The 18,491-nt window shown below is 41.3% G+C and overlaps 1 long non-coding RNA gene across 1 annotated transcript; it reads left to right on the top strand.

Annotated features, from left to right (window-relative positions):
• Window positions 1-416: 416 nt before the first annotated feature.
• On the top strand, window positions 417-16,548 carry LOC147703419 (uncharacterized). Its single transcript, XR_015297298.1, has 3 exons — window positions 417-647; window positions 1,153-1,397; window positions 15,265-16,548. It is a non-coding gene; the product is annotated as an uncharacterized LOC147703419 (long non-coding RNA).
• Window positions 16,549-18,491: the final 1,943 nt, after the last annotated feature.

The raw sequence follows: 18,491 nt of genomic DNA, 5'->3' as shown, positions 1-18,491 counted from the left end.
ATACCAAATGCTATAAGCATTTAGGCCCTGCTAAGTTGACATAAAAAGCAGTGCACAAATGCTTGTACTTTTCTATGTTTGATCAAGAATAATACGTGGCAGGGAAGATGCTCACGTAGACCCAGACATTTCAGCATAGCACATTTTGCAATATGTCTGGTCCTTTCTATTATGTTGCAATTATTAACTGGAAAAGCACCAGACTTATATCTTACATTACAGTGGAAAGTCCCGGAAGCTGCCCACTTGGGTCATGTGGTCAGCAACAGTATGGTTTGGACATTACATGGTATACGACTGTTTCAGACCCTTGCCAATTGGTCAAATGACTAGGGCGTAATTTCTGCTACGTATGTGATGATGCTGCATCCTTTGTGGTTTTGGCCTATAAAAGCTGTTACCAATGTCACATTTTTGGACATTCAGTGGCTTTGCTGATGCCTCCGTGCTGCATGTTCATTTGCTGTTTGTTGGTCTCCAATAAACTTTGCTATCTTATGTGATGGCAGAGAGTCGTATGTGTGGAATCATTTATTATTTCTATTTCAGCTTCTACAGTTGGTGGAGAATGCAGCCCCAAAACATCTGACCAGCTTTGATGGCCACCGGTTGCTGGACTCCAACACCTCTGAGCTCGGAGACCTGAGGTGATGATATTTTAATTTGTCTTCTTTATCTACGCTCTCTGGCTGTTGGAGGACGACACCAGTGCTTAACCGTTAGTTGCCTGTGTCATGTCTTTGGCTCCTGCTCTGTCTCTATCAGCACATTTGTATAGCACTGTTTTTTACAAGATACTAAGAGCTCTCCTTCTATATCATTTTCTCTTGGTCCTCTTCTCACGCCCCACCAGCGCTTCTTTGGTCGGTGACCCTCTTTCTATGGTATATCTCCGTTGGTTGTTTACCAAAGTACTTCTTGGCTGTCATACTGGCCATCCTCATTCCTTTCTTTGTTATCCTTTTTCTAGCGCTGATAGTTTCCATGTCACTGTGTCACCATTCTGCTGGTGACATTTCCTCTACTTCCTCTTAAAGTTTGTTCGGTGCCACTCACTCTGTTTCTGCTTCGGAGCTCTTTCTGCGTTCTGGCCTCTGACACAGCTGCCGACTCTCAGTTATCTTTTAATCTGCATGTTGATCTCCTTTGTAGTTTCTGGTCCTCATCTCCACCCCTCCAGACTGGCGATGGTGTCCTTCTGCTCGATTCCATGCAAGCAGTCACTCCCTGGTGCTACGCAGCGCTTGATTGTATCTAGGACCAAGGAGGGTGAACTTCTGCAACCCCTTTGTCTTGCCTGCAGAGAGTCTCCAGTCTAAGGGGGTGGGGGACCATTTCGCCCTGCTCCGCTGGTGGCAACTGAGGTCGGTACGCTTTGGCAGATCAGTCATCACTAGGTGAGTACATATTGAGGGTTTATATCCTCCAGGTTGAGTTGCAGCAGGTGCAGGTATGATATTGTATATCTGGTGTTAGGATAAGGTACCATGGTAATGTTTTTTGTATTTTTATTGATACATGTGTCCTAGGTGTATTTTTAGGTTTTTCATCATGCTCTCACTGATGGCACTGTAAGTGGCTGTGTCTCTCTCTGGTGTGCACTTCTGGCGCTGAGCCAGTGTTGCACCATCTTGTTGCCTCTAGCGTCTGAGGGACACAGTTGCCATCTCCTTGCATATTTCTCTTCCGTTGTTCCTGGCGGTGGGCCAGTTATAACGGGCAGGAGTGTTTGTTTTGGTCTCGTTTTTTTGAGTTTCCTCTCATGTGTATCCTCTAGTTGTGCTGTCCTATGTTTTATTCCCTCTCTTTTTCCACCTGCTGTCGTTGCCACTGGGTAAATATGTTTCCACAGTGGCTCTGTGTATTCTTTTAATTGCCCTGTGCATAGGCATTCTTTGCCAAGCTTTCTTTTCTGGTCCCCAGGGGTCCTTCATCTGTTTGTTCCTGAGGGGACAGAAAAGGGAAGATTGGGTGCCATTGCAGCTGGAGCACCCCTACTGGCTAGCCAAAGTTCTGAGGGAACTCAGTCATGAGTGGGCTGACGAGCCCCTTTAGGACCTTGGTTGGAGGAACTGGTGGAGGGTTGGTGATTAGCATCCCCTCCAGATTTCTGTTTCTAGGCAACCAGTGGCGCTCCAACCAGACTGATAGGTCCGGGGACCCTGCTCAGTGGGAGCAGGGTCAGGAGGATTCGGTGGGAATTCTCGGAAGTGGGCCCATGGGTGCAGTCGCAGTTTAAGCACACCCAGCATCGCGAGGGGTTGTAACTGCAGATACTCCCCTGGTATTCTCTCGCTGTCTATGATTCAGGGTTCACCTCACTCCTTGATGATGTGACTTGCTACACTGTCACCTTCACCACTGGGGTCTGGCGAGGGCAAAAGTTTGCTTTTGTTCCTTGACCACGCAGTAACTCCCTGAAAATAGGCAGCACAAGACTACTGATGTTTCACGGAGGGTGAAATTCTGCAGTTCCCTGTCTTGCCTGCGACACTCACTGGCTCCAGGGGTGGAAGGTGTTGGATGCTGAGAAAAGGAGGGGGGGTGAATGCCTTGTTTCACACAGGGAAGGGATACGTAACTTGTTGTTTTCCTTGATTTGCATTAATACGTTTCTTGAGTTTTATGATTTTTGTTGTTAATACCAATGTTCATCAGTTATCATATTTGATTGTACATCTACATTTTTGACTGATCTGACTTTGACAAGAGGACACCGATTTCTGTTGCCATTTTCATACAATAATATTTCTACACTGCTCGAATAGACACATTCACATTGTTTTTAGATTACACATTACCCTATGTCTGTGCACTGCTACTAATGATATGATAGATTCCAGCTCTCCTTATGATTACACTAATTACACTCACACTATTTTGGGATTAAATAACAGGTGCTTGTGTAGATCTGCACCAACTAGGGATAGACCCCGGCTATTTGTGTTATATGTGTGTGCCTGTGTAAGTGCAGAGTTCAACAGTTTTTGTGTCACCTTTTATGTGATTCTAAAAATTTTGTTCAGCAGAACCTCTGTGGGTCTACGTGGCCCAGAGAGAAAGGAAGGGGACAAAATATCTTACTCTCCCTCTTTCTCTTTTCTTCTATCTATGAATATTTTCGGTGAACTTGTAGCAAATGCCATTTCCTGTCACGTTGTCTGATGATGGGCGCTTGCTCTGCTTCATTTTAACAATGAGCAGCTGGCTGTAAGATTGCTGCATGATTAGTTGAACGTATCTGTTATCCGTCCACCACACCTCAGGAATGAGCAGCTAGAAATAGTCTGCTGACTATCTTCTGTGTCACTGTACCGAAGTGTGTCTGTAAGTTTGTCTACGGCAAGAGGGACTGTTGACTCCTTCCCACATACACTTACACAGAACAATAATTGGGGTACGAGTTCCTTTCAAGTAACACAACTGCATTGCTGTTTCCATCTATTGAAAATGGGGAGTACAATTATGACATAGGACTGAATATTGTGTTTCGTTTAGATTGCAATATCTTTCTTGTGACTGTGATTATTCTCCTGGAAGGAAAGGAATGGAAGATTACAGTGTGGAACCAGTCTTTGGGTAGTTGTAGTAGTAGAGCAGTTGTGTCTGGTGCACTACCTCCTGCTGGATACCAAGGGTGGTCTCTAGATGTGCATAGGTGTCTACCTACTCATGACAAGGAGGGTGTTGGTGTTGGTATTGCATTATATGCATTAATTTGAAGTGCGGTTATTGTATTGTATGCATTCATTTGAAGTGCTTTGGTGTAGTGTGGACTGTGTGTGAAAAGTGGGCAGAAAAAGGTCTGGTTGGCCTAACAGCCACTAGCTATGGGTTTGTTTTGTAATACTCTAGCAACAGAACTCTTGGACCCTGAGCTTGCACAATGAATTTCGGGCAGGCCCACTCTGACTATCATCCGTAAAGGGGTTGATAGAATTAGTTTCAGGGGATGGTTCTTGTGTGTTCGCCTGGGACATTTACAGCTGCTTGGCACCTGGTTTTCAGGCTACACTGGGTGACACATCCATTTGCTGAGCTCCCAGGCAGTGTCAACAGCCCCGTTATCTCAAAATAGACACATCCCTTCAGTTAGATTAAATGTACGTGTGAGGAAGTGGGGGGCACGCTGGAGTGTGTTTACCATTACAGTGCAAAGGAAATGTGTTTTTTTGGAAAGGATACATCTGCCCGTGCAAAACATATATGTTTGCACTGGCATTCTCTGCCACAGGGGCACAACGCACTGAGCTGTCCCATGATGAACAGACCTTTTGCACAAACTCATAAATGAGGAAGTTAACGAAATAGAACTTTAGACAGGATGTTTCAAATGCTACTTCTCTTGTAACAATGGGACAGGAAGCACCCTGTCCGTCTTCCAAGTTCTGCAGAAAGAAAAATTAGCTGTTAAAATTATGCACAGAAAAATAGAATAGTTACTGAGAAGTGGCCAGCATGGCCTTTGATAATAGGATCATTAAAGGGTTAAAGAAAACTCTTTTGGACTGGCTTTGAAATAACGATAGTGGGCCACAGATTCTGGGCATTGCGCCAAGACTAAACCACACACTACAACAATTTTCTGTGGTATGAACAGAACAGGTTAAAAAATGAAATGTAGTATTAGCAGTGGAGAATGGAAGGAAATGCAAATTCTTAAATTTGGTATATTAACAGAGTGATGGCATCCACAGGTCCCCCACCCCGTCTCCCATCTCCCAGAGTCATTTACAACAGGAGACATTTGCTGTTTTAAAGAACAAAAGATTACATTACATTGCGGAAAAAAGCTACTTAATTAAAAAGCAGGGGGAACATAGGACCCTCCTGCCTGTCATATCTGGGCCCATGAACAGCAGAAGGGTGCTGTTTACACCAAGGACTAGTGCTGGAATAAGACAGAAGTTTAGTTAAGGATGCAAAAATGTGCTTAAAGGTCAGGTTACGCAATTGAAGGACGGTAGCCAGAGTGCCCTGCATAGCATCACTTTCAGGAGAACAGTCTACGTCAGAAATGTTAAAGACATGCAGAGCTGTTTCATTTCGGTACATCAGGTTATTTCAGTGCATTAATAAGTATTGTCCCTGTTTCAAGTGCTAGTCTTTAAAGTATGCATTTGAATATATTGACTCTCTCCCCACCATGACAACAATTCAAGTATTGAACTAAGATATGAATGATCTAGGTGGCCTGGGTTCCAATTATACAGAAAGATGGTTGTAAGTTGCATAGTTAGTGAGGCCTATATTTTCTTGTATGTGATACTGGAAAATATGTCTGTATATATGTATGTGTATGTGTATATATGCATATATACCAAGCATTGGCATAGCCAATAGGTCTCGCCTTTGGGACCTTATAAGTATTTAGTTATGCAGCACAATATTCTTGGTGCAACAACATCAACTGTTGCATGGCTAAACACTTAAAATCATCAGCACAGCGCCACCGCAGCTGATGACGGAGCGGTTCCGTCATCAGCACTTAAGGGGTTAAACTGGCTTTGGATACTGACGACAGATCATTTGTGTTTAGACATAGACTCTCCAAGCCCAGACTACCCAACAGATTGTTCACAAATTTGAGCCATGTTTTTTTTAGACTTCCCTGACACCAATACCTCTCTTAGGCCCACCCAATAAAATTCAAGGGCTGGGGAAGACAAAGCCTAAGCCAAAGAAAGCTAAATTCTACACCCATTTTTTTCTCCCTTATTTTCTTCTGGGCCAAATCAAGAAAAACTGGGACCAGTCGGGCACTAACTGGTAAGGCCAATAGAGATCTTAGGAGCATAGTTTCAGCAGTTTCTAGTAGTTTAATATTTGCACAGCCCCATATTTTCAAACCATATGGAACGGCTACTAGTACCTCAAATTGTATATCTCAAGGGCTGGGGCCACCCCCTCTAAAAAGTATTTTTTTTTGCAGTTTCACAATATTGGCAGTTTGGTAGGTTAGAGATACATATCCTTTTTGGATTTGTAAATCCCAAGGTTAGATGATAATATTATGCCTAAATAATCAAATCTGGTCACTTGATCAATTTGGCTAGAAGCAACACGCATCTGCAATCTACCTAATATCTTTTGATAAGATGGGCCAAAGGCCATAATCTTCATTTTTGTGCTGTTTAGTTTAAGCCTGCATTCCCCACAATATGAGGTGACATTTTTTGGAGCTCCCTACATAAGATATCCCTGGGTAGTAGGTCGAATGCAGCACGCAGATTGATGAAGACTACAAATAATGTGCCTCCACCATTCAGTGCAGTATTGTAGAAAACACATTTAAACCGAAACACCTGCCCTATGGTACTCATTTGACTGCAGTAACCCGCCTGGTGATCTGATAATATATTATTATCTTGTAACCATCATTGTAAATGAGCCAATACCAGTTTGCAGAAAAAAATAACAATTCTACCGCATCAATCAAAAAGATTGGTCTGTAATTTGCTGACCCCTCTCATTACCCACTCTGGAGAATCCGGACTGACAATTGGTGGCTGGTGGTTCATTTTGAGTCTGGGCCTTAAGGCACACGCTATCCTCGTACAACCCAGTTCACCTCAAAATAGCTCATTACATTGTTTATTGATCTGATCATTGAAAAAGAGAAGACATGGGACTGAGGCTCTAAGGGGGTCAATGTAAATGAAGGAAACTAAAGTACTCAGGTAACAAAGGGAGCATCATAGCTGAGTGCCTGCTAGAGTATAGGCGGTACAGAATTCTCTGAACCTGAAGTGGTCACGGATCCCTCTGATGGTGTAACCTTGCTGAACCTCCCAGTGCTGTTGTTCCACCCAGCCTTGTGACTAACTGGAGTTGGAAGAGGCATCATCTTTTTGCAAAATTTTTTAACTAACTCCCCCAGCTTCTCCCCCCAGGTTTAGCCATCTGTCAGTCTAGCGCCATGAAACCGCTGGTGTACGTGCGCTCTATAAATATTTTTAAATAGAAATAGAAAATAGAAATAGAGGCCAGTGATTGAAGAGTTTCAGTGGAGAAACAGAGGAAGTAGGAAGTGGGAGGTGATGCACAAGTGAAAGAGAAAGAAAGAGAAATGAGAAGTGAGAGGAGAACAGGGCTTATACTGGAAATACATTGCATAAAGATAGAAGCCCTAAAAGTCACCCCTGCATTCTTAAATCTTACTGTGCTCCAACTCCCTTCAAATCCCTGTTCACCCACACTCCACATCTCAGAAAATGTAAGGACTGATTTATAATTCAGAAGGCAGAGTAATCTCTGTTGGACTGGCGGAAGATTTAATGTCCGCCGGGCCGAGACTACTCAGTTCTCCAAATTTAGAAATGACCACCAAGCTGGTGGTCATTTTTAAAGCATTGACAGAAACCGCTGTCAGGGTCGTTCTAGTCAATATTGATTACAGTTTGATACAGGGACACTTCAAAATGACAAAGCCCTGCTCCAAACTGTTTTCTTTTTATAAAGAAAATCCCTAAGCAGGATATATTTTTTTTTATATAGAAAAAGAAAATGCTCCCCTCACCATTGTGAGGGGAGCATTGAAACATGGCCTCTAATTCTGCCCATCTAAATTCAGTGGGCAGAATTTGATGTCTGCCTCCAATGGCCATTACTCCGCAGGGCTATGGGAGGGGTTCACTCACGACAATGACGGAGTAATCTCTGCTGTGATTAAACCTAAGGTTCATCTGCATCTAAATTTGGCGGGTGGAACATTATCTTGGTGGTATCTATACCGCCAAGATATAAATCTGGCCCTTAGTTACAATGTTCTCAGTGGGCAAAGTAGTGTTAGCAAGATTCTTATGAATGTGCCAGTGAAACCTACACGCCTACAGAGGAGGCGAGACCTGCAAGCTCACTTACTGTTGGGATCTAAAATTCGATATATATGTTTTGTTGGCCTAACTATATCAATATAACCTTGTGTTTGTATAATCGTGCAATTAGAGTTCATTATAGTAATATAATGACCAATGATTCACTTATAAATGTACTTATCTATTACTTGCAGGATATATATATATATATATATATATATATATATATATATATATTTAGTATTGGCCTCATGTGTCTAAACCAATATGCAGTTGCAGCTTATTACTTGGAAAACAAGTAGGAGAGTAAGGAGTTGTGTCCGTGAACGTCGGACGGGAAATACTCCTGATTCCCTGGTCAAGGTTCAAAAGAACAAAATGGAGGAGTACTACCCGATGAGGGTAGATGAAGGCTTTTGTCTGAACTCAGGAAGAATTGTTCCTTTGTTAGGAAACCCCTCACTCACCACCTAGTGGTGACTTGCTTCATCATCGGGGCCCACCCAAGTGGCCTAGCGTCACTTGGGTGTGCTTCAACACCTGCAATTGCAGTGGAGCTGGTAGTGAAATGTGGGGTGCAAACAAAAAAGAATGTGAGTGTTAAAATTGTCCTGGTATTCTTTTATATAGAGTTTTAATAAAAAAGATACTGGACAAAATTAAAAAATAAGGTTGAGATAGTAGTAGGGAAGTTACGGCCTACTTATCTCTATTTTATGTGTTGGTCGACATGTTTCTACCATAAGGGGAAAATCCCCGGTATTCCTCAGGACCAAAACAAGGAAGTGGGTGGTATGTGCCCCCTAAAAGACACACCCAGTCCTAAATCCTTGGACAGCCAGAAGAAAAATCAGCTTCTGGGACGCACACCTAAAATAGAGGGTGCTGTAAAACAATGCTGTAGCTCAACTCGAGCTGCATCAAGCAGGAGTGGGGCGCTATGCCGGTAACAACATAATAGTTGTTAGGGCGGGATCAGGCGGTTCACCTACTTCCCCGTGCTCGCTGCTCGGTCGCCCCGATGATGAAGCAAGTCACCACTAGGTGGTGAGTGAGGGGTTTCCTAACAAAGGAACAATTCTTCCTGAGTTCAGACAAAAGCCTTCATCTACCCTCATCGGGTTGCAGCTTATTATTCATGTGCTGCAACCCACTAAGCTATCTTTGTAAAGTGCAAGCCGCAGGAGTATAGAATTGTTCCTGTAATATGAATGCTTTTATCTTATTCTTGCCTTCTCAGTAAAAGACCTGTTGTGGTTTGGGTAGGCCTACAATATGAATATTTCTGTATACTTTGCTATAAGAAAGAGAGGCTTGTTAATGATAGAGAGACTTCTGATTCAGACACTTGTTTTGCAAGCTCCACACAGTTTGCCCTCTCTTTCTTGTCAGCCTGAGCAGCTGAAAGTATGCCGTCAGAGACCCAAGGCCACATCTTGCTTAAGACTACGATAAGCACATTTCTGCAGACACTTTTCCTGTACTCCCATGCCCGAGATAGAAAGGGAGTCACCCTTCCTGACCTCCCCAGAAATGAATAGCTTGAGCTGAGTTTCGTTCTAATCTATTGTGCCATATATGGGTTTTCCTCTAGACTTCAGAAGAAATAGAAACTTGCCATGTGTGGTGATTTCATGTGTTCACTGAAAGTATATCTGTCTGGTTTTCACTGCAAGTCTTCAATCTCTCCGCACATACTGAGGGGTGAGGATGTGAGGGGCTCCTCTGGCCAGAGTTATTTTGTGAAATAAATGATTGACCCTTCTTCACTGCCAACTGACTGATTATTGATAATTGGGGAGGGGCTATTGGTAAGAATAGCTCCATAGTTCTATGGTAATGTAATATTTTTGTATTCCTTCAGTTGGGGGCTCGTCCGGGATTCCGCGTTTAGGGTCACCCCCTCCCATAAGCGGGAGAAGAGGGATGGGGGGAGTTCTGGTCAATGGGGTGGATAAGAAAATAAGGATCCTAATTGCAGAGCCAGTTCTTTGGTGAGATTCCACTCTAGTGCCCAGAGGTCTCCCCAGCTGCTAAATGACCCCTCGCCGGAATCCTATAAGGTATAACCCAGGAGCTGACCGTGTTGGTCTTCAGAGTATTTTGTCAGGAGCTGGCAGTGAAGAATGTGCAATCAGATCTGAGTGCACCAGGTGAGTGAGTTGCTCTGTTCTTTGAAACTGGCACTAAAGAGTAGTGCTTTTGGTATGGCTAGCTGTACTTTGCATCTTTTGAATTGTCCTTTGAAACTGGCACTAAAGAGTAGTGCTTTTGGTAACAGTTAACTGTCTTTGTTTGCAAGTTGGCCGGGGAAGCCGGACCGCCTGGGAATCTGAGGGTCTGCTGGTGTGGCAAAGTGGTCTGCACAGTGAGTGCCTCACAGACTTGTTTGAAATTTACGCCTGATGCCTTAAACGGAGTACGGGGTTACTCGTTTGGCCGGATCCCCTCCGGGAACGCCCTGGGAACAACTGGGTAAGCTCGGGTTCTGGTGCTACGCGCCCAGATGCCCGGCCCAACCAGGACGTGACCAAGGGAGAGCCTGTGAGAGGGTTTGTGGTTTGCCTGCCAGGTATTTGCAGAACAGTCTGAGGACTGTTCCTTTGGTTTGAATTTGGTTGTCTGGAATTCTTTTGAATCGGTTCCCCGAACAAGAGTCGACGGGCTCTGTTAGTATTTGAAGACGTCATTTGCATAGGGAGATACTTTTGGAAAAGAAACTAGCCTTGTACGGTTTTACAGCACTTTTACTGTCATGATCGAATGTGAGTGATAGGAGTAAATGGTAAAGTGGACGCGTCCAAGTGTGTATGTATTGATCTGATGAACACTGTATATTTGTTGTCATAATGCCCTGTTTTAGTAAAATATGTTTTGGGTGCTGCTGTCGGAGAGATGCTTGGCTGGAAGAAAGACAGCCTGCCCCTCCCGATGGAAGCCCCAGTTTTTGATATGCGAAATAGTACATGAGATAAGGTTAACTACATGAGTATATGAATGAGTGGTGAATATATGACAGCAGTATAACATATGGGAGTGTATGTAACATGGCCATGTAAATATGAGATTGTATGTTTGTAAAATTACTCATTTGAATAGAAGTAAGCTTTTAGTGAATAAGAATGTAGTGTTGTGGTAAAATGTGTTTTGAATGTTGCTGGCGCCGGAGAAAAAGCGTGTGATTGGATGACTGTGAATAAGTGAAAGAATTTTGAGAAGTGAAAATGTTAAGGAGTACATTTAATTTGGTTTCGTCGCCGTCAATGCGTCGTAAAAGAAAAATTGAAAGGGGTGTAGCTACAGAAAGAGCAACCCCTGTGATTTGATGACAACATTAATGTACAAAATTACTAATGAAAAGTAATTAGGGACAGATTAAAAGTTTAGTTTGAGAAACATTGTGGGTATTTCGAATTTGTAAATTGTTCCTATGCACGTTTATGTTCTTGGTGGTTCTTAACATCATGGTTGTAGGTTCTGATTCAAGCTGCGCCTGCTGAGACTTTCATCCATTAGAGGTTGATAAAATAAGTACCATTGCGTGGAGTAATAACCAATATCTGTTTTGAAAATTATTCACAGTGAGCTTTTTTTATTAATCTGAGCATAGAAATAAAATTATGACTCCCTAAAAAGAAACTGTACATCATAATTTATTTTTGAATAAAGCGAATTATTGCAGTTTACAAAGAATTAGGAAGGCTTTTTGGCTTTGACAGCTGCAGTTAGGAGACCGGGAGCAGGGCTGTGCGAGGCAGATTTTAACCTTGAGGTCTGTGAGGTAGGGGCCAGGAGTACCAGCCCAGGCTCAAGCCGCGCTGAGGGGCTATTTTTAGCTTCTCTGATAGGACAGGGCAGCTGAGAAACGAAACTCAAGGAGCCTTCAGTTGCTTCTATTTTGTGCAAAGACCAGTTACAAAAAAAAGGGGATGCAGTCAAGACTGCTTTTGGAAAATAATGTCCATGAAGACTGTTTTTTTTTTTTTTTTAAACTGTTGCATTGGTCCTAGACAAAAAGTCAAATGATGCTCTTGCTTGAAATTTTATGGGCTACATGCCTAGGTAAAAACGATTTTCAAATTAAGAATTATTTTTCACCATATAATTTGTAGCACAAGGCTACCATGGAGTATGAGTACAGCAATTTCACTTTTGGTACCTTTAAATTAGGGTGGCTTAATGTTGCAAGCTGACCGACAAGATGTTAACAGTTAAGTAATGGAAGTTTATTTTTGTGTTTTGTTAATGTGTATCATGTTTTGTTTTCTGATTAAAAGTTATAATTGTTATTTTGTTTGGAATGAGAAATGTCTCTCTTTTGGTGTGTTGTGTATTTCTCTGCTTCTGCCCACAGATTATTCGTGGACTGTTACTGACAAGACACGTGAGTTGGAGTGGCAAACAAAACTTAAAATGTCATTTTGTGCATTTAGTCCTTTTTGAAAATTGTTTCTACTGATTCTGTGTGTCAGGAATAACACAGTGCGTACAGCTGACAGCCTTTCATCACAAAAAGATGACCAGCTGTCAGTAGTGGGTAATAGAGGCAGATTGATCTTGGGCCTGACAAATTAAGCAGGCCAGGATGTTGGATTCTGAGCTGTAGGTTCAGTGATTGCACAGCACTGTTCATTCATATATGCTATTGTAATTTGTCTATGCTTTCTGTGCTTCATATATTGATCGCTTGGCATATTAATTCTTATTTTTATATATGATGTCTTTGTGTCGTATTGACGTTTATTTTTGATACTAGTACAAGTTCCCCTGTGATGTAAGGAGACGGCCATGACGATGTCTATCTCGGCGCAGCAGCTGGCTGGAACTTGTTCAGAATTACTAAATTCCACAGATATGATATTATTATTATCATAGCTGTAAATATGACCGACGACACTTTAGCAGTGTATGTCTAATTGGTATTAAATAAAAATAAAAAAGTTATGCAAGCCTAAAATATGTGTCATCTGCAGATAAACCATAACTGCCTCTCCCTTATGGAGAGGCAGCCATTGATCAAATGTTTACAAGATTGGATATTAAGGAACCATTTTGATTTGTAGTCCCTGCAAAGAGGTGACCTGAACTTTTCTGACATCGCACTAGCTAAATCCTGTTCTGCTTCCTAGGTAGAGTATAGTACGCCTTTTTGTAAACAGGGTTCCTTTTTCTGCCTTCCTTAAATAGGGATAAAGGGACTTCAAAAACAAAATTGCGTGTTCTATAATAAAATGAATAATTATAAAGAATTCTCCTTAGATATATTGTATTAGATATCAATAGGTAAACACATTATCTGAATACATTTGATTTTGCTGTGTTGCACACGCATTTTCAAACTTGAAATGTCTGTTTTAAATAAAAACTGTCACCATGCTCATGCTGCAATACTGTGAAAAGGCTTTTTATTGCCGATGAGCAAAACAGCTGTTGTTTTTCTTAGGCCACAAGTAGACCAGGAATGTTTACCTAGCCAAGACTTCTTCAGTTAAGCACGAGTGAAAGCTCTGCATTTTAGAATGCTGTAAAAGGGTTCCACGAATGGAATCAGTATTTTGGATAACGAGAAAATATTTAACAGGATTTTCTTTTCTTAAAGTTTTCTTTTTTTTTTTAGAAACTCATTCTTGTAAATAGTGGCGAGGAAAGTTGTCATGCTTTCAAACTATGCTACTGTGCTTAGGCTTCCGAATGTAGGCAACTAAATATGATAGGCAAGGGATGCCCTTGTTTTAATAGGTGGAATTATTATTTAAAAAAAAACGATTGGTTTTATTAAAAGACAAATTATTAATTATGAAAATTATGAAAATTAATGAGTGCTTTCAAAATTCGTTTTCTGGTAATTAGGAAGCTTAATGCTCATATTATGATCTCCTAGCATTCACATTTAATTTAGGTGGTGTAGTATCACATAATGAGGACCTTTGCATATGAAATTTCACCATGTCAGGGCGTAAAAAACGTCATTTTTCTAAGGATTTACATGAGATATATCTAATTTCCAATCTCTGCAGTTAGTAGAAACATTCTGAGGATGCTTAATATGTAAAAAGTGTTTAGGACATTCATTTTTCAGTGTCTCAAAGAGCAAAGTCGAAATTGGGCACAAAAATTCATTAATTTCCAGCCCCAATTTGTGCATTCAGAGCAGTTTTAATCTGCCTTAGGTTTTAGTAAAATGCATACATTTGGGTGTAATGTAGAAGGCTGACTTCTATATTGTGACCCACGCATATTGCCCGCTGCTTAGAATTGTATATGTGAACTTTGATAAACAGATCAGCTGTACCATATTTATGCAGCCCACATGCTTATAGATTGAGGCTATGTGATTGGCTGCAGGGATTTCCAGCCCTTTCAGAATTGTTCTGTAACTTTGTTTATGCCCGGTTGCTACACACCGGGATTGATAGTGTTGACAGAATTGAAACCTGTAGCAGATTTCTTTCTGTCAAACAGGAGGGAGAAGGCGGGCGGAAGTTAGCTCCCCGCTAGCCCCCTTACAAATTAAGGCTGGGTAATATGTACATTGCTCTCTCTTTTTCTCATGTTTTATTTTGATCTTTAAGGGGAATTAGTTGTGGGTGCTGCAAATCTTACGTGACATGGCTAGTTCTTTATTAGCTAGTCTGTGTAAATAAACTCACAGTCCTTATTGGAAGCTGATGTTGCATAATTTGGATTAGGGAAAAGCAGTTTTTCTCTGTCTCCTTGCAGCCCTTGGTATATTGTTCAAGTACACATTCCCAGACTGTAGTGATGTACTATGGACCCCCATATTATGTATAAATTCCCTTTTGTATGACCAGATAGTTTTTTTTTAAGACCGTAGACACGTTTTTCACCTCAATAGAAAATACCTTACGCTTATTTCTGGAACATGGCATAATTACAATGCCTATTTTAGTTTTTTGGATCAGATGGGTTTTAAAGAGTGGAAATGCCAGGACTCTCTAGTCCTTGATTCTTTTTCTCTCCACATTTTTGATCATTAGCCTATATTGCATCATGCACCTAATACACCATTATTAAAAGGTGTTATCTGTATGCCTCTGATAAGTTGTTTCATACGTTTCCTTTTTTTAATATGTTTTAGATAAGAACTGTAGAAGCACATAGAGGTAGCAATTCAAGAGATGTTTATCCCATTATACAATGCTATTGTGTGTAAGGACATACATGCAGAATTCCCATATAGCTATCTACCCTTAGATGACAAGAAGATAATAAAAAGTACCCAATTGAAAAGGTCAGAGGAACTGTCTTGGCCTTTGTATCCTATGAGATGACAGTGCATTCTAGACTTCAGTAATCCCATCGCGTATGGCCACACCCTCGAAGAATTGTAGGCCACCTGCTTGCAATCACCTTGTTAAATATTAGGAATTGTTTTTCTTTACTTGGAAGAAAACTAAACATTGTGTCACATTTCCTACATTACTAGGTTCTGCTGGATCTTCCAGAGTCAAAGGGAGAATGATATCCTGCAGAACAAAGAATAAAGATGAGTCCTAATTCCCATCAGTACCAGCTACAGATGATTCTTACATACCTTGGCACTACAGTCCCAACACCCAGAAAGTGATTCTATCTACTGCATCTCCAAGGCATTGTGCTTGCTTCATCAGACAACGTTGGACATCAGAGAAGAAGGAGGCCTGTTTGCAACAGAATTTCAGTATAAATGTGCAAAAGACAAGGATCCCTGCTATTGATGGCAGGGCTGCAGTTTTCTAACTGTCAAGTGCTAGAAACCTCTGACAGCGCGCGGTCCCCAGACCCCTTGGCCTGATTTTTGGCCACCCCCTTTTCCTTTGCATCAACAGAAAGGCAGTGCACCAGAGAATCTACAATTGGAAAAAGGCACTACATTTGTGGTACCCATGAAAGAGCAGCCTGAGTGTCCGCTGACACTGAATAGCGGTATGTAACTGTTACCACGCATCTTTTACCACGAAATACTGTTACAACGAAACTATAACAACACAGGACCCTTTACAACGAATACCTTTACAACGCATTACACTACAACGCAGATACTATTACAACGCATAGTGAAGTAGTGTGGCTCACTGGTTAGAGGCTGTGTAACAAAGAGGGTTTTGGCAAAAGCACAGTAAGGCTGTGCCAGATACAAAATGAACAAAGAAATTGCCAGTACTGTGCAATAATTTGTGCTTTTAACAAGGTGTTGAGCAGAAGTTTACTCAACCCAAAGATCACTATTTCAGTCTGAAATCTTATAAAAGGTAATTTATTTCATTGAATTATTATTTTTCTTTTTTCTTTTTACTTGCTTTTAAAACAAAGTAAACCAGTCAATTTGAACAAGAGATTAATTTGGATGAGTGTTGACAATGAACTCATCTAATGTTCAACATGTGAAAATGCACTTGTTTTAATGGTTATTTCAATACACAAAAAACAAAAAACAAAGACAATGGGGTATCAATACCCAAATCCTAATTCACCAATACAACATGAAAAATGACGCTTTTAGAGAACAATCAGACAATGGACAACATATAGAAGTGATGAGGCTAGTGAAAAACCTCTGTTTCAATTCAAATTGTTTCAACTACGGCCTATTGCAGAATCTCTGCTCTAATCATAGATAGGCCTATATATACAAATGAAAATATGCCAATGTAGAAATATCTTTTTCCATATATACGACCACACACTGAATTTATATTTACAGATTATCAAAAGAAGGGAGGTTGGTCGCAAAACAGAATAAATCAGAAAAGAGGAGAAGGGGGGGGGGGGGGGGTCGACGCGTTTCGAATCCCTGTTTAATTCAGGGATTCTCTTCAGGACCAACAGACATGATCTGAAAAAACATAAATAAACAGACACTCAGTCAAGACCACACATGAGAGACCTTCAACTCGCATACTGATCAGCACGATCTTGTATCATACCTGTATTTCCAAGTAACAATGTTCAAGTCTTAAAGTCTGAAACACAAAGAATGGGCCATTCTAAGTCAGTTAACGTATTTTTTAAGGATGATTCAGGCTTATTGGTACAATGAATTTAAGATGAAAGCAACTTACATGAGTGCTTGTTAGATAGTCCAAAAGTAAATTTGATGGGAAAAAGGGGAATTGTGACCCAACTTTTCAATCAATTTGTAAGCGATTCCTGAAAAAAGCAAACAAGCGTGTGATTGAAAAGGCGTGTACTGCAAACCGGTACGTTCCATTACAAAAGAAAACGAATCCAGTATTCTAGTTAAAATCGAAACTTCTATAGGCGAATGGTTACACATGGTCAAAGTGTGTAAAGTGAATAACAACCGGCGAACAACGTAAGTTGAAAAGGGTGTATGTAACAAAATAAGTCGCGCTCGTGCGGGGCGCCGTAAAGTGGGGCAATGGGCAGGAGCCGCGTCAATTACCTTCAGTGATTGCTCTATCCTCCTTAACTTGCTCCTCGCTCTCTCGTACGGAAGACGCCGTATAGTTTGGCATATTCAATTCGGTGTTGAGCCGGAAGTGATTATAAAATGAACGCGGTGTTCATGGGAGATGTAGTCTCCACTGACTATTGAAGTCACTCCAATGCGAGAGTAATTCGCGGTTCCGTATTCCGAATGGCAGTGAGCCAACGATTAATCCATGTGCGCGTCGGACGCCCAATGCTTAGTTTGTATAACAGATCTGGGTATTTCATTGTTCTATAAACCATGGTTGTTATCGTGTAATCACCAACGTCTTCATGGGAGTTGTAGTTCTAACGCTCGGAAGCCCAACACGATGGGGTGTGTATATCATTTGGTTACAGTAGGAACTCTTTAGAAAAACGGGAAGTGCCTTTAAAATTGGGTTATGTGATACCACTATAGGAGGGTATTTTAAATTGGTCAAAAGGGGGGGGGGGGGTGGGGTGTCAACAATTGAGGGCTACATCATATGCTCAGTTAGTTGGTAAATGAGGGCCGACATCGGTTGTACAGTTAGACTCACAGATGATATAGTTCGGACATCTCATTCAAGCCTGTAATGGTGGTATTAAACTTAAGAATTAGCATAGCTTCTCTCTGTCTTAACTTGGCCTCTAAATCGCCACCTCGTGGATCTAGTTCTATTTTTGATATAATTGTCCATTTGAAATCCTCATCCCCATGAGATTCATCAATCCAGTGTTGGACAAGTGGAGCTGTTAGTACTTTCTTTTTTATACGAGATTTATGTTGTGACATTCTATGTCTGGCTTCTTGATTGGTTTTTCCAATGTATAGCTTGTTACAAGTACAGGTGATGGCATACACTATATTCCGCGTTTTGCAATTAGTGAAATGCTCATGCTTCCATGACACACCCTCATGTTGAAAAAGGTCACCTTCGATAGTTGAATTGCAACATAAGCAAGTGCCACATTTGTGATGGCCTGTGATGGGGGGTAGGCTTACATAGTCTCGTAGAGTCATTGTCTTGGGTTTGGGTACGGCCGCTCTGACGATCTGATTGGCTATACTTGTGTCTTTTTTGAAGGCAAAAAGTGGCACTTCTTTTAGCTGTTCGTTGATTTCTTTTACTAAATGCCAATTTTGATGGATTGTTTTTTTCAAAAAATTGGATGCAGGACAAAAGGTTGATACACAAACCGTCCGGTTTAGTTGTTTCTTCTCTTTCTTTTGAAGAAGTTCTTCACGCGGTGTCCACC

This window comes from Lissotriton vulgaris, chromosome 7 (assembly GCF_964263255.1).
Source record: "Lissotriton vulgaris chromosome 7, aLisVul1.2, whole genome shotgun sequence".
Taxonomy (NCBI): Eukaryota; Metazoa; Chordata; class Amphibia; order Caudata; family Salamandridae; genus Lissotriton; species Lissotriton vulgaris.
The sequence above is the reverse complement of the archived record's forward strand: the minus strand, read 5'-3'. Positions and strand labels throughout refer to the sequence as shown.